This window comes from Lithobates pipiens, unplaced genomic scaffold, assembly GCF_037356315.1.
Source record: "Lithobates pipiens isolate NorthernLeopardFrog02 unplaced genomic scaffold, aLitPip1_a1.2 Scaffold_23, whole genome shotgun sequence".
In the NCBI taxonomy this organism is placed as follows: Eukaryota; Metazoa; Chordata; class Amphibia; order Anura; family Ranidae; genus Lithobates; species Lithobates pipiens.
In genome coordinates this window covers 143003400-143018590 of record NW_027507785.1, presented here as the reverse complement: position 1 = coordinate 143018590, position 15191 = coordinate 143003400, and the positions used below count along the sequence as shown (strand labels likewise).

The following is a 15191-nucleotide window of genomic DNA, read 5'->3' as shown; positions in this document are numbered from 1 at the left end:
TGGCCGAACGGCCGGACGCAAGTTGCCCCCGGTGCGGGAACATGGGGGGAGACATGATGCACATGTTTTGGAGATGCCCGAAGTTGATTTGCTACTGGACGGAGGTGACAGGAACCATTGATCGGGTGTTTGGAACCTCCACCAGGATGGAGGCGAAGTATTGTCTCCTGGGATTAGTTGAAGGAGTTGGAAACCCGGGAAGCAGCCAGATGGCAGTTCTGAGATGCCTATTTCAGGCAAGGAAACTGATTGCCCAACCCTGCTTAGCCTCCAATGTTGGCAATGACTTGTTTTTTTTCGCTTGTTTCCCAAGATAACCATGTTGGCGTTTGTCAAGATGGTTGAGAGTGCCCAAAGAGATCGCCTATGGCCCCATCACCTTGAAAGTGCCCAATCTTGTCTGATCTCGGAGGCTAAGCATTGTCGGGCCTGATTAGTAACTGGATGGAAGACCGACTGGGAAATACCAGGTGCCTTATGCTTATTTCTTGATCATACATCACGGGACACAAGATCATTACATAGTGGGTTATATAGGCACCTCTGGTGATTGGACACTGATTAACCCACAATTAAGGAAAATTCCTTCCCTATATAACCCCTCCCATATGGGAGGCACCTCCATTTTTTCGCCTGTATGTATGGTGGTTGGTCACGTAAAACATGTGCTATGAAGAAAGCTCTGTGCAGGTCCCTGCGGGGGCCTAAGGGCTACAACAAACCGGATCCATATCTCGGGCCGATATTTTGACTCCCAAGATGATATGATACCCAGGCCCCGTCATCTGAAGAAACGAGGTTTTGCCTGTAAGTCCTCTCCTATTGGAAGACTGGTCTCTGGGAAAACCAGACTTACTGTACTATTTACATAGTGGCACAAAAGTTTCTGGCAGAGTCTATTACAAGGTCCAGGTAGGAGGTTCTTCTGAGAAGGAACCCCAAAAAAACCTGAAGGTTGGCACAATTCTGCCCGCCGTGATGGGTGAAGGCTGGAATCTGTCTGTTTTCAGCAATTCCTGCGGCGAGGACAGATAAGGGAAGTTAATCCTGTATAAATTATATTATGGATTTCTTCATTGAGTAGTTGTATGTCTTACCTGGTTTCCACCACTAGAGGGAGTAAGAGCAGCCTGATGCATACTTACATGCCTTTCAGATACACACGCTCAGTGAAGCCTGGTTCTCCCAGATGACTCACGTCTCCACTGCAATCTCTGCCACAAGGAAGGTAATACAGGGGTCCCACGTAGTCTGGGGGTCCCAGGCAGGTCCGATGGCAATTCCCTTCCCCCCTGGATACCGGCGGTCCTCGTGCACACGCGCACATGCGTGCATGCGCGCCGAGCTCGCTCCCATGCTAATGGAGGAGGGGGGAGTGTGTTTGCGAGCCATGTCGTTCGGTGTGCACGGCGCTGTACTGTGCAGGCGCCAGACAGTAGTTTTACAGCTCAGAGCGTCAGGGGGCTGTAAGTGGAGACACAGGAGCTGTGGGCAGTAAGCATCCCACGGGATTGGATCCAGGCAAACCTAAGACACCTGCTCAGCATCAGGTTGTGCAGTTTAAGCATATATATTTATTGTGAGACTTTAAGCAAAACAGTGATTGCACTTTGTACTAGTACCTCTGCTTTGTAGCTTAGGACTATGTCTCCTCGTAAGAGGGTCTCAGGGGGAGATAACAAGGGCACTGGTAAGTCACCGCCTAGTTCTAGGTGTTCTAAAAATGCCTGTAGGTTACCATCCCCCCCTGCAAGACTGGAGTCAGCCTCACAGGATGAGTCATTGCCCCTGTCAGGATTTGCAGCCTCTCCTAATATTTCAGCCCCGGTATACGTCACTGAGGACTCCCTTAGGGCTCCATTGGAGGGTTTTGAAGGGAGAATCATGAATTTTATTTCAGCTTCCCTGAAAGATAGCAGGAAAAGGGGTAGATCCCCTCCCTCTGCTGAGATTCCTCTTTCAGATGACACTTCTGACAATGAGGAGAGATCCCTATCTTGGGACAGGGAACTTGAGCAGTCGGATGAATCAGAGGAAGAGGAGAGAGTCCCCTCCTCGCAGGCGCTCAGAAAACAGGTGCAGTATTATACTGAATTGGTGTGTACCACATTCAGAATGCCTGCTGCTGAGATCGCTACATCCTCTGTTTTTTCCCTGGGAGTGAGGAAAATCCCACAACCTGCCTTTTCCTTTCCAATTCATCCCTTAATGGATAAATTGTTGTATGAGGATTGGGGACATCCCGATACACTGTTTGCTCCTCCTAAAAGGTTTTCTATGCTTTATCCTCTGGAGGAAAGTTTCACCAAGAAATTGGGGGTCCCATCTGTCGATGCGGCTGTTTCTTGCTTGAATAGAAACCTGACCTGTCCTTTGGATAATGCTCAGGTATTTAAAGATCCAACTGATAAGAAGCTGGAAACATTAATAAAAGCCTCCTTTTCCATGACTGGCGCTGCAGTCGCAGCTGTGGGGTTGTGTCAGTTCCTCAAGAAACAGGTTAAGCAGATGCTTGGCCTCCTTCCCAGTGAGGAAGTGGAGAATTATGCAGAAATACCTCAAATTCTGTGTTTCATGATTGATGCGATTTTGGATTCTGTCCAACAAGCATCTCGTTTGTCTCTCCCGTTGGTACACATGTGAAGGGCCCTATGGCTAAAGAATTGGGCAGCTGAGCTATCATGCAAGAAGCATTTGATTGGGTTCCCGTTTAAAGGGGAACGTTTGTTTGGAGAAGAATTAGACAAATTTATACAAAAAATTTCAGGGGGTAAATCTACTCTCCTTTCAGTCAAAAGGAGCAAACGTCCATCATTTAGGCGTTCTCTCTCTCCCGGAGCATCAAGCTCTAAGCAGTGGCGATGGCCTTCTCAACCCTCTAAAGGAAAGGCTCAAGGCCGGGCCCAGGGTCAGAAGAAATCCTGGGGGCGAAAGCCTGCCAAGCAGAGCCCGAAAGCTTCCTTGTGAAGGGGCGCCCCCGCTCGGCCAAGTGGGGGGAAGGCTCCTGCAGTTTGCAGAAGCCTGGCGGGAAGAGATCCGGGACAAGTGGGTGGTCTCTTCGGTATCCCTGGGCTACAAGCTGGAGTTTCAGGAGATTCCACCTTCTCACTTTCTAAGGTCAAGGATCCCCAGGGACCCAGTAAAGCAAAGACCGCTATTTCTGGCCTTAGATCACTTACTATCCCAGGGGGTGATAGTAGAAGTGGACCCAAAAGAACAGGGTTCAGGGTTTTACTCGAATCTCTTCACCATTCCAAAGCCAAATGGAAGTGTCAGACCTATCCTGGATCTGAAGGATCTGAACCGTTTTTTACGCATCCGGTCCTTCTGAATACAGTCAATTCGCACTGTGGTCTCCTCCCTGCAAAGGGGAGAGTTTATGGCATCAATAGACATCAAGGATGTGCCAATTTTTCCCGCACACCAAAAGTATCTAAGGTTTCGCGGTAGAGCGGCGCCATTTTCAATTTGTGGCCTTGCCTTTTGTGCTAGCTACGGCCCCTCGAGTCTTCACAAAGATTCTGGACCCTCTCTTGGCAAAACTAAGAGCTCAGGGTATAGCCGTCATGGCTTATCTAGACGATTTGCTTCTCATAGAGAAAACAGTAGCGCTCCTGAACCACAGTGTTACCAGAACGCTAGAACACCTGGAACGCCTAGGTTGGATTATAAACCTAGAAAAGTCGTCCCTACAACCTGCTACCAGGTTGGAATACCTGGGTATGGTTATCGACACTGCTCAGGGCAAGGTGTTTCTACCAAGGCCAAAAGCCTTGGCCATTGGGGATTTGGTGCGTCTAATTCTGGGCAGAAGATCTTCCCCCATTCGGTTGTGCATGAGACTGTTAGGGAAAATGGTCGCCTCCTTCGAGGCCGTTCCATTCGCCCAGTTCCACTCAAGGCCTCTGCAAAGATGCATCCTTGCGGCTTGGAACAGGAAGCCCCAGTCCTTGGATCTTCCTATGCGTCTATCCCCAGGGACACGCAAGAGTCTCGTCTAACGAGTCTAAGAGTCTCGTTACAAACCAAGAATTTGCTGAAAGGCAAAACTTTTCTTCCTCTTCCATGGAAGATTATTATGACAAATGGCAGCCTGACAGGCTGGGGAGCAGTGTTGGAGGAGACGTGCTCGCAGTGGAAATGGTCTGCGATTGAGAAGCTATTGCCCATAAATGTCTTGGAGATCCGGGCAGTTTATATGGCTCTCATAAACTGGTCTTTCAGACTACGGGGTCTCCCTGTTCGGGTTCAGTCCGACAATGCCACAGCAGTGGCCTATATCAATCACCAGGGCGGTACCAGGAGTCTGGTTGCGCAAAAAGAGGTGAATTGCATACTTGTCTGGGCAGAAAGGCATGTTCCATGCCTTTCTGCAGTCTTCTTTCCAGGAGTGGAAAATTGGCAGGCAGATTTTCTGCGCCACCAGCAGTTGTGCCTAGGAGAATGTGCTCTGCACCCCGACGTGTTTTGGAACATATGTCGCAGGTGGGGTACTCCAGACGTAGATCTGTTTGCGTCCAGGTTCAACAGAAAACTGGACAAATTCGTGTCAAGGACAAGAGATACACTCGCTCAGGGGTCGGATGCTCTGACAGTTCCCTGGGATCAGTAGAATTTGATTTATGCCTTCCCCCCGTGCCCGCTTCTGTCGCGGTTCCTGGGAAGAGTCTAGAGGGAAACAAAGTCGCTTCTTTTGGTAGCCCCGGCTTGGCCCAGGCGAACGTGGTACGCAGAGATCATGAAGTTGGCAGTAGGCAGGCCGTGGATCCTTCCTCTCCGGCCAGATCTGCTCTCACAGGGTCCAATTTACCATCCTGCTTTACACAGTCTGAATTTGACGGTTTGGCTGCTGAGACCCACATTCTGAGAGACCGTGGGCTTTCGGGGGCCAGTCCTTTCTACTCTGGTCAATGCCAGAAAGCCGGCCTCCAGGCTTATTTACTACAAAATCTGGAGGGCATATGTTTCCTGTTGTGAACTCAGGGAATGTCATCCTAGAAAGTATGTCATTAGCAGGATCTTGGCCTTCCTCCAGTCAGGCCTAGAAATGAATTTGGCCGTAAGCACTATCAAGGTGCATATTTCGGCCTTGTCAGTGTTTTTTCAGAAACCACTTGCATCACATTCCCTGGTGCGGGCTTTCATCCAGGGGGCTATGCGGGTAAGGCCGCCAGTCAAACCTCCGGTATGCCCATGGGATCTGAATTTGGTTCTCTCAGCTTTGCAGGGGCAACCTTTTGAACCTTTGCATCAGGCTTCGTTAGTTCTTTTGACTAAAAAATTGGTTTTCTTGGTAGCCATATCCACGGCTAGAAGAGTGTCAGAACTAGCAGCTCTCTCCAGTAAAGAACCGTATCTAATTATTCATAAGGACCTGGTGGTAATGCGTCCCAACAGGTCCTTTCTGCCTAAGGTGGTTTCAGGATTCCATTTGAATCAAGATGTAAGCCTACCATCCTTTTTTCTGGACCCACAGTCCGCAGAAGAAGAATCTTTGCACACTTTGGATGTGGTAAGGGCAATCAGTATCTATCTTCAGGCAACTGCTCAGGTAAGGAAAACTGGTTGCTTATTTATTTTGCCGGAAGGCCCCAGGAAGGGCCAGGCGGCATCAAATTCCACTCTCTCAAGGTGGATTAGACAGATTATTTCTCAGGCCTATAGTGTTAAAGGGAAGATCCCTCCTTTTCAAGTGAGAGCGCACTCAACTAGGGCTGTAAGTGCTTCTTGGGCAGTGCATCACCAGGCCTCCCTGGCTCAGATCTGTAAGGCTGCAACTTGGTCATCAGTCCACACATTCACCAGATTCTATCAGGTGGATGTCAGAGGGCAAGAGGATATCTCCTTTGGGCGCAGTGTACTGCAGGCTGCAGTTTAGGTCCTCCGGTCCTTGGCGGTCTATATATTATGATCTGTGTCTCCCTGCCCTCAATCTGAGCATTGCTTTGGGTCATCCCACTATGTAATGAAGCTCCTGTGTCCCGTGATGTATGATCAAGAAAATAGGATTTTTATATACAGCTTACCTGTAAAATCCTTTTCTTGAGAGTACATCACAGGACACAGGGCTCCCACCCCTCTTGGGTTTTACGTGGTTTCCTATTGCTTTGCTACAAAACTGAGGTGCCCCCCATATGGGAGGGGTTATATAGGGGAGGAATTGTCCTTAATTGGGGGTTAACCAGTGTCCAATCACCAGAGGTGCCTATATAACCCACTATGTAATGAAGCTCCTGTGTCCCGTGATGTACTCTCAAGAAAAGGATTTTACAGGTAAGCTGTATATAAAAATCCTATTTTTTATGTTGTTGGCGTTGACCTGTTTTTTTTCGCTTGTTTCCCAAGATGACCATCTTGGCGTTTGTCAAGAGGGTGAGAGTGCCCAAAGAAAGTGCCTACGGCCAAATCACCCTGAAAGTGCCCGATCTTGTCTGATCTCGGAGGCTAAGCATTGTCGGGCCTGATTAGTAACTGGAAGGGAGACCGACTGGGAATACCAGGTGCCGTAGGCTTCTTTTTATGCTGTTGGCGTTGACATGTTTTTTTTTTCCGCTTGTTTCCCAAGGTGACCATCTTGGCATTTGTCAAGAGGGCTGAGAGAGCCCAAAGAAATCTCCGATCTCATCTGATCTCAGAGGCTAAGCAGGGTCCGGCCTGGATAGTACCTAATTACAGGTGCTGTAGTTATCTTTTTATATTGTTGGCTTTGAACAGTTTTTTTTTCGCTTGTTTCCCAAGGTGACCATTTTAGCATCTGTCAAGAGTTTTGAGTATGTCCCGAAGCGTTCGCCTAAGGCCACATCACCCTGAAAGCGCCCGATCTCAGAGGCTAAGCAGGGTCAGGGTCAGATGGGAGACCGTCAGGGTCTATGTTGTTGGCGTTGACCTTTTTTTTTTTCACTTTTTTCCCAAGATGACCATCTTGGCATTTGTCAAGAGGGTTGAGAGTGTCTGAATAGAACACCTATGGCCACATCACCCTGAAAGCGCACAATCTCATCTGATCTCAGAGGCCTAGCAGTGTACGGCCTGATTAATACCTGTATGGGAGACCATCTGTGAATACCAGGTGGCGTAGGCTTCTTTTTATGTTGTTGGTGTTGACCTGTTTATTTTCGCTTGTTTCCTAAGATGACCATCTTGGCGTTTAACAAGAGGGTGGAGAGTGCCCAAAGAGATCACCTACGGCCCCATCACCCTGAAAGCACCCGATCTTGTCTGATCTCGGAGGCTAAGCAGTGTCAGGCCTGGTTAATACCAGGATGGGAGAACGTCTGAGAATAACAGGTGCCGTAGGCTTCTTTTTATGTTATTGGCCTTGACCTGGTTTTTTTTTTCACTTGTTTCCCAAGGTGACCATCTTGGCATTTGTCAAGAGGGTTGAGAGTGCCCGAAGAGATCACCTACGGCCCCATCACCCTGAAAGCGCCCAATCTTGTCTGATCTCGGAGGCTAAACAGTGTCGGGCCTGGTTAGTACGTGGATGGGAGACCGCCTGGGAATACCAGGTGCCATAGGCTTCTTTTTATGTTGTTGGCTTTGACCAGTTTTTTTCACTTGTTTCTCAAGGCGACCATCTTGGCGTTTGTCAAGAGGGTTGGGCGTGTCTTGAAGAGAACGCTTACGGCCACATCACCCTGAAAGCACCCGATCTCATCTGATTTTAGAGGCTAAGCAGTGTCAGGCCTGGTTAGTACCTGGATGGGAGACTGCCTGGGAAGACCAGATGCCATAGAAGGATCTGGCCTGGTTAGTGTCTTGATTGGGAGATCGCCTGGGAATACCGGATGCCGTAGGCTTCTTTTTATGTTGTTGGCTTTGACCTGTTTTTTTTAGCTTGTTTCCCAAGGTGAGCATCTTGGCCTTTGTCAAGAGGCTTCAGACTGCCCAAAGAGAGTGCCTACGGCCAAATCACCCTGAGAGAGCCCAATCTCATCTGATCTCGGGGGCTAAGCAGCAATGGGCCTGGTTAGTACCTGGATGGGAGACAGCCTGGGAATACCAGGTGCTGTAGGCTTCTCATTATGTTGTCGGCGTTGACCTGTTTTTTTTCCCTTTTTTCCCAAGGTGACCCTCTTCGCATTTGTCAAGAGGGTTGAGAGTGCACTAAGAAATTGCCTACGGGCACAACACCCTGAAAGCGCCCAATCTCGTCTGGTCTCAGAGGCTAAGCAGGGTTGGGCCTGGTTTGTACCTGGATGCGAGACCACCTGGGTTTTCCAGATGCCGCAGGCTTCTTTTTATGTTGTTGGTGTTGACCTGTTTTTTTTTTGCTTGTTTCCCAAAGTGATCACCTTTTCATTTGTCAAGAGGGTTGAGAGTGCCTAAAGAGATCGCTTACAGCAGCATCACCCTGAAAGCACCCTATCTCTTCTGATCTCGGAGGCTAAGAAGGGTTGGGCCTAGTTAGTACTTGAATGGGAGACGGCCTGGGAATACCAGGTGTCGTAGGCTTCTTTTTATGTTGTTGGCGTTGACCTGTTTTTTTTTAGCTTGTTTCCCAAGGTCACCATCTTGGTGTTTGTCAAGAGGGTTGAGAGTGCCTGAAGAGATTGCCTATGGCCACATCACTCTGAAAGCACCCAATCTTGTCTGATCTTGGAGGCTAAACAGTGTCGGGCCTGGTTAGTACCTGGATGGGAGACCACCTGGGAATACCAGTTATTGTAAGCTTCTTTTTATGTTGTTGGCGTTGATTCGTTTTTTTTTTTCCGCTTGTTTCCAAAGGTGACCATCTTGGCATTTGTCAAGAGGGTTGAGAGTGCCCAAAGAGATCGCTTACAGCAGCATCACCCTGAAAGAGCCCTATCTCTTCTCATCTCTGAGGCTAAGAAGGGTTGGGCCTAGTTAGTACCTGTATGGGAGATGGCGTTGGAATACCAGGTGCCGTATTCTTCTTTTTATGTTGTTGACATTGACCTGTCTTTTTTCGCAAGGTTGGGCCTTGCTAGTACCTGGATTAGAGACCACCTGGGAATACTAGGTGCTGTAGGCTTCTTTTTATGTTGTGTGCGTTGACTTGTTTTTGTTTTGTTTGTTTACCAAGGTGACCATCTTGGTGTTTGTCAAGAGGGTTGAGAGTGCCTGAAGAGCTTGCCTATGGCCACATAACCCTGAAAGCACCAGATCTCGTCTGATCTCAGAGACTAAACAGGGTCGGGCCTTGTTAATACCTGGATGGGAGACCACCTGGGAATACTGTAGGCTGTAGGAAGTCTATGTTCTTATGTTGTTGGCGTTAACTTGTTTTTTTTTGTTTGTTTCCCAAAGTGACCATCTTGGCGTTCAGAGTGCCTGAAGAAATCTCCTACGGCCACATCACCCTAAAGAGTCCAATCTCATCTGATCTCAGAGGCTAAGCAGGGTTGGGACCAGTTTAATCCCTGGATGGGAGACCGCCTGGGATTTCCAGATGCCGTAGGCTTCTTGTTATGTTGTTGCCGTTGACCTATTTTTTCCGCTTGTTCCCAAGGTGACCATCTTGGCATTTGTCAAGAGAGTTGAGAGTGCCTGAAGATATTGGCTACGGCCACATCACCCTGAATCTGTTCCATCTCATCTGATCTTGGAGGCGAAACAGGGTCGGGCCTGGTTAATGCCTGGATGGGAGACCGCTTGGGAATACCAGGTGTCGTAGGCTTCTTTTTTTTTTCTCCATACAGGGGAAGACGGTCCCCCGAGTACATAATGCAACAGAGAAATACAGAGCAAAAAGCAGCTGAACAATACTTGATACAGGTATATTCGCAAATGTGAGTCTGCCTTCCATCAATCATAATGATTCAAGGCACGGATAAAGTACTGTACCAGAGGGGGCGTGGCTTGACTATGGCGCTGTGAGGACGTGCCAAGAGGGAGCTCCGTGTTGAGACCGGTCCGATCACCGCATCCAGTCGGCGGCTTAACAGCCTAGCTTATGTCCGCAGCAGCCCTCGCTCCCGGGACACCAACCGCCCGCAGATCTGCCGACATCGCGGCGTATTTCCTCCGTAATCCGGCCGCATTGCCTCAGGCCGCGGATGCCAACATGGCGCCGCCGCGCACCTCCACGGCCTCAGCATCCCACAGCAGAAAGGCGGGAAAAGGATCCCAGCACACACAGGCGGGACAGCGGTCACCGGAGCCGAGAGCTGACTCCCCGATCCCCTCTCCAGACATCCTCACGGAGGGGCCGCATGCAGTGACAGGATTCGCCTCCCAGAGCCAGCCACCGCCGGAGGCCTGGAGAGAGCTGATTTAGCTTCTCCCCACGAAACAGGACATTGCAGAGTCCACTGCTACAATTGTGAGTACCCTGTCCAGAGAGATTAATGAGCTTAAGCAACATATAGACTCAGTAGACACACGGGTGACCACTGTAGAGCAGGTTACAGGCACGCTGGAAGCCAGGGTACAGGCCCTAGAGAACGCCCAAGGGTCCCATGCTCGCCGCCTGATCTCGCTGCAGTTGTCCGTGGACGATGGGGAAAACCGTAGCCGACGGAAAAATGTGAGGATCCGTGGTCTCCCCGAGGCGACTACGGGCAGTGACCTGAAATCCACAGTGACGGCCATCTTAAATGCTTACCGTGACATGCCCCCGGTGGAGGAATTGGAGCTGGACCGGGTCCATCGTGCACAAGGCCCTAGAGGTGGGGACCCTGCTGCCCCAAGGGATGTTCTAGCCAGGGTCCATTTTTATTCTATTAAAGAGAAGATCATGCGTCAGGCCTGGGCTAAAGGCCAGATGGACTTCGCTGGTGCCACTGTGCAGGTGCTCCCAGACCTGTCTCGTCTTACATTGAAGATGCGGGGGTGTTGCGCCCCTTGTTGGACTCCATTCGGGGGATAGGGGCTACCTACAGATGGGGGCACCCCTTTCACCTGATCGTCATTAAGGGAAGCGACTCTTTTGCTCTGAGATGGCCTGACCAACTCCCGGACCTGTTCTCGTTTCTGGGGGTGCCTGCATCCCCTGTCCCGAACTGGCTGGACTGCCTGCCCCTTTCGGACAGCCCCCTGACCCTTCCACCTAGGCCTCAGTGGAATGGCAGGAGACGCCACCGCTCCAGATCTCAGCAGGCCCCCAGGGCCGACTTTGCTTCTCCGGAACCTTGAAGTACCCAGCTGGTGGACTACTGTTGATAAGTAGACTTTCTTATTATACTCGTTACACAGGACTGGGGCTCATGAGGGGGAGCCCGCCCGGGTGCACCTGGGGGGAGGTTGAGATTTCTTGCTCCCCGGGGGCTGATTACACTGGAGTTGTTTTTGGGGGGTTTTTTTTTTCCTGCTAGTCCTAACTTAGCTGTACTAGATTTGGGCCTAGTCCCACGGGGCGGGTGGAGGGGTGCGCCCCGGCATCCTCGCTGGTGGCGATTGGTGGGGGCGGGCGCAGGACGCAGGGAGGATGAGTGACGGGGGTCAGGTGGGCGGGGTTTGCGGGTTGTTCCAGAATGGGTATAGGCCTCTGGTTTGTTATGTTCACTGTGCTCGTTAAAACCGGTGATTTGGACTGGTCCGCACGTCTCCCAACTTTTAGACCGTGCCAGTCTCCCACACTCCACCCATAGGTTGCGCTAGTGCGCGCAAGATTTTTTCCTTGTGATTTAGAAGGGCACCGGTGTGGTTGCCTAAGTCACCACACTTCTTTGGTGCCAGCTTTCCTCTATCTCTTACTTATCTTTTTCTTCTCCCTTTTTTTTTTCTCCCCCCCCCCCCAATACATTCCTTCCCTCGGGTCCGCCTGGGGCATTATGCCGCCAATGGCTGCAGTCCACGATGGGGGGACTTCCCCAGGGGGTCAAATTTACGTCTTTAAATGTACGGGTCTTGTCTACCCCTGAAAAACGGTCCAGGCTCCTGTCAGACCTGAAACAGTCCCACACCCAAATAGCGTTTTTACAGGAGACGCACTTCAGGCAGCGGGCGGTCCCCAAGCTTGGTAACAGAGGCTTCCCCACGGTGTACCATGCACCCTCCCCCATCTCGAAATCTAAAGGGGTTAGCATCCTGATTGCGAAGTCGGTGCCCTGGACCTTGTTGGCACAGCGGATGGACCCGCAGGGCCGTTTCCTACTGGTGAAGGGTAAGATTAGGGAGGATATTATTAACCATGCTGAATGTCTACTTTCCGAACTTGAACCACTTAGGTTTTATGAGAACCTTGGCCCCTATACTCCTGGAGGCTAGTGAGGGGGTACTCTTGATGGGTGGGGATCTCAACTACGCTCAGGAACCACTGGTGGACGCCTTACACCTTACCTATTCCTGCCTCAAAAAACTGAGGGCGGAACTGCATGGTTTGAACTTGATCGATCCCTGGAGGGTCCTGCACCCGGCGGAGAGGGATTATACTTACTTCTCCCCGGTGCATTATACTTACTCCAGGATTGATTGCTTTCAGATCCGACATAAAGACCTCTCCAGGGTGACCTCTGCCCAGATTGACCATATTTCTTTCTCGGACCACGCCCCAATACACTTGACTCTGGCTTGGGACTTGGACGTCCGCTCGCCCCCCACATGGCGGCTCAAGGAATCCCTGCTACAGGACCCCGACACTCGGACAGAGATAGGGGAGACGCTTAAGTGTTACTTTCGGGAGAACGTAGACCCGGCCTTGAGCCCTTCGAGCGTGTGGGAGGCACATAAGTGTGTAGTGAGAGGGGTGCTGATTCGGATTGGAGCGCGGAAAAAACGGGAGAGAACTAGGCAAATTGAAGCATTGATCAGGGAGGTGCGCTCTCTTGAACTTCTGCATAAGAGGTCTCTAGCGGCGACTCACCTGGAGGCTCTGGCCCGGGCCAGGGAGAACTTGCGGGGCCTTCTGTACCAGAAGACGGTTCTCGGTTGGCTTGGGCGAAACGTTCATTTTTTGAATATTCCAACAAGCCCAGTGTGATGCTGGCAAGAGCCCTTCGGGGACCGAGACAGCGCACCTTTATCCCCTATATTACTACTAGACAGGGCTCTAGGGTTAATACGTCTAAGGACATGGCGAGGGAATTTTTTGACTATTATCATGACCTTTATAATCTCCACCGGGGGGAGAGCACAGAAGCAATCGCGTCTAGACAGGTGACGGCAGGTGGGTACGTCGGGGCCTCTGGTATGCCGACCCTTCCTGCGGAGGTCCGTGACTCCCTGGAGGTGGACATTTCTGCAGAGGAATTTCAGGTGGCATTGGCTCAGATGGAGCCCCAGAAGGCACCAGGACCTGACGGCCTCACTTTGTCGTACTACCGCACCTACACGGACCTCCTGGCACAGCACTTCCTTCGGGCGTTTAATGCTGCGAAGGGGGGCGATGGACTGCATATGGACTCGCTTAGGGCATACATATCCTTACTCCCCAAGGAAGGCAAGGACCTGTCGCAGTGTGGGAGCTTCCGCCCAATTGCACTCCTGAACGTTGATTTGAAGCTTTTCGCTAAGATCCTTGCCAACCGTCTAGCACCTCATATCCCGAATTTAATACACTTCGATCAAGTGGGGTTTGTCCCCATGCGAGAGGCCCGAGATAATACGACCCGAGTCATCAACTTGATTCATGCAGCTCGAAGGGGGGGGAGGCCATTTCTACTGCTTTCCACCGATGCAGAGAAGGCCTTTGACAGAGTGGCCTGGCATTTTTTACGGGCCACTCTGTCACATATAGGCCTGGGTCCATGCATGCAGGGCTGGATAGCGGCGTTGTATTCCAAACCCTCGGCGGCTGTGCGCGTGAACGATTGGCGCTCTGACTTTTTTCCAATTACGAATGGGACGAGGCAGGGTTGCCCCCTGCCCCCCCTTATTTTTATTTTGACACTAGAACCCTTCATGTGCCATATACGCAATGATCCAAACATAACAGGTTTTCGGAAGCCCTCGGCCCACCACAAGCTCGCGGCCTACGCGGATGACTTAATTTTTTTTGTTTCCACTCCCCATGTCTCCCTTCCGAATATTCTGGAAGCACTCCGCGTCTACGGAGCCTTGTCGAATTACAAGGTCAATTGCGCCAAGTCCGCAGTCTTGAACGTCTCTGTCCCAGAAGCGGAGACCCGTGGTCTTCGCTCAGCTTTCCAATTCCACTGGGCAGCCGATTCTATTAGATATTTGGGGATCAATGTTACTTCGGACCCAGCGCAATTGTACCTGCATAATTATACCCCCCTGTTGCACAGGTTGAAGTCGTACCTGGAGGGATGGCACTCCCTGGCGTTAACCTGGTTTGGGCGCTGCAGCGCCTTTAAAATGACGGCGCTGCCTAGGATCCTATATATTTACCAGACTGTACCTATTCGCGTTCCTCCAAAATTCTTTGCGCAGTTGCAGATCCTCCTTAGGAAATTCGTCTGGGCACGGAAGCCTCCCAGGGCCAAACTCCAGACCCTTGCCAGACCCAAAGACCAAGGGGGGGTGGGTCTCCCCGATTTGTGTAGGTATTACAGGGCAACTCTGCTGACCAGGGTCGTGGATTGGCATTGCCACGGTCCACACAAACAGTGGGTGAAGATGGAGATGGAAGATGCGTCCATCCCTCTCTTGACCTCCCTGTGGCTCCTGACATCCCCACCTAAGGATCTGCGGGACCACCCGCTCATCGGGGCAACACTGGCAGTGACGAGGAGGTTATTTCGTACCACCGATATCTCGCCCCTCCCTTCTCCAATGACCCCGATAGTGGGGAACCCGGACTTTCCTCCGGGGTTCACCAACAAACGGTTGCGGCGGCTGGTGGATTCAGGTAAGCACCGATTGCGAGGGGCGTGGCCTGCCGGGGATCTCCCGAGTCTACAGGCTGTAGTGGGACTTACAGAGCCACCACTCAACACGTTCAGCGCGAACCAACTCCGGCACTTCCTGCTGGCGATCCAAAAGACCCCCTATGTGCCCAGAGGCCTTACCTCTTTCGAGACGTTGTGTCACGAAACGGAACCTGTGCGGCACTCACTCTCCTTGCTATATAATCTACTGGCTTCTCTAGCTGGGGGATCACCCCCTGCGTACATTCACCAGTGGGAAAAGGACCTAAGTACCCGCTTCACCCCTCAGCAGATAGGGAAGATATTGCTTTTGACCCACAAGGCTTCCATTGCTAGTTATATTCAGGAGTCGGGATACAAAATAGTCTCCCGCTGGTATAGGGTCCCATATCTCCTGAATAAGATGAACAACTCAATCCCCAACAACTGTTGGAGATGCCAGTCCGCGACAGGGTCCAT

The 15191-nt window shown here is 51.0% G+C and overlaps 6 pseudogenes; all 6 read left to right on the top strand.

The window, feature by feature from the left end:
* The first annotated feature begins 6393 nt into the window (after positions 1-6393).
* LOC143928746 (5S ribosomal RNA) lies at positions 6394-6512 on the top strand (annotated as a pseudogene).
* A 668-nt stretch (positions 6513-7180) lies between these two features.
* LOC143929054 (5S ribosomal RNA) lies at positions 7181-7299 on the top strand (annotated as a pseudogene).
* Positions 7300-7401: 102 nt separating this feature from the next.
* On the top strand, positions 7402-7520 carry LOC143928806 (5S ribosomal RNA; annotated as a pseudogene).
* Positions 7521-7898: 378 nt separating this feature from the next.
* Positions 7899-8017, top strand: LOC143928894 (5S ribosomal RNA; annotated as a pseudogene).
* Positions 8018-8335: 318 nt separating this feature from the next.
* Positions 8336-8454, top strand: LOC143929080 (5S ribosomal RNA; annotated as a pseudogene).
* Positions 8455-8554: 100 nt separating this feature from the next.
* LOC143928693 (5S ribosomal RNA) lies at positions 8555-8673 on the top strand (annotated as a pseudogene).
* Positions 8674-15191: the final 6518 nt, after the last annotated feature.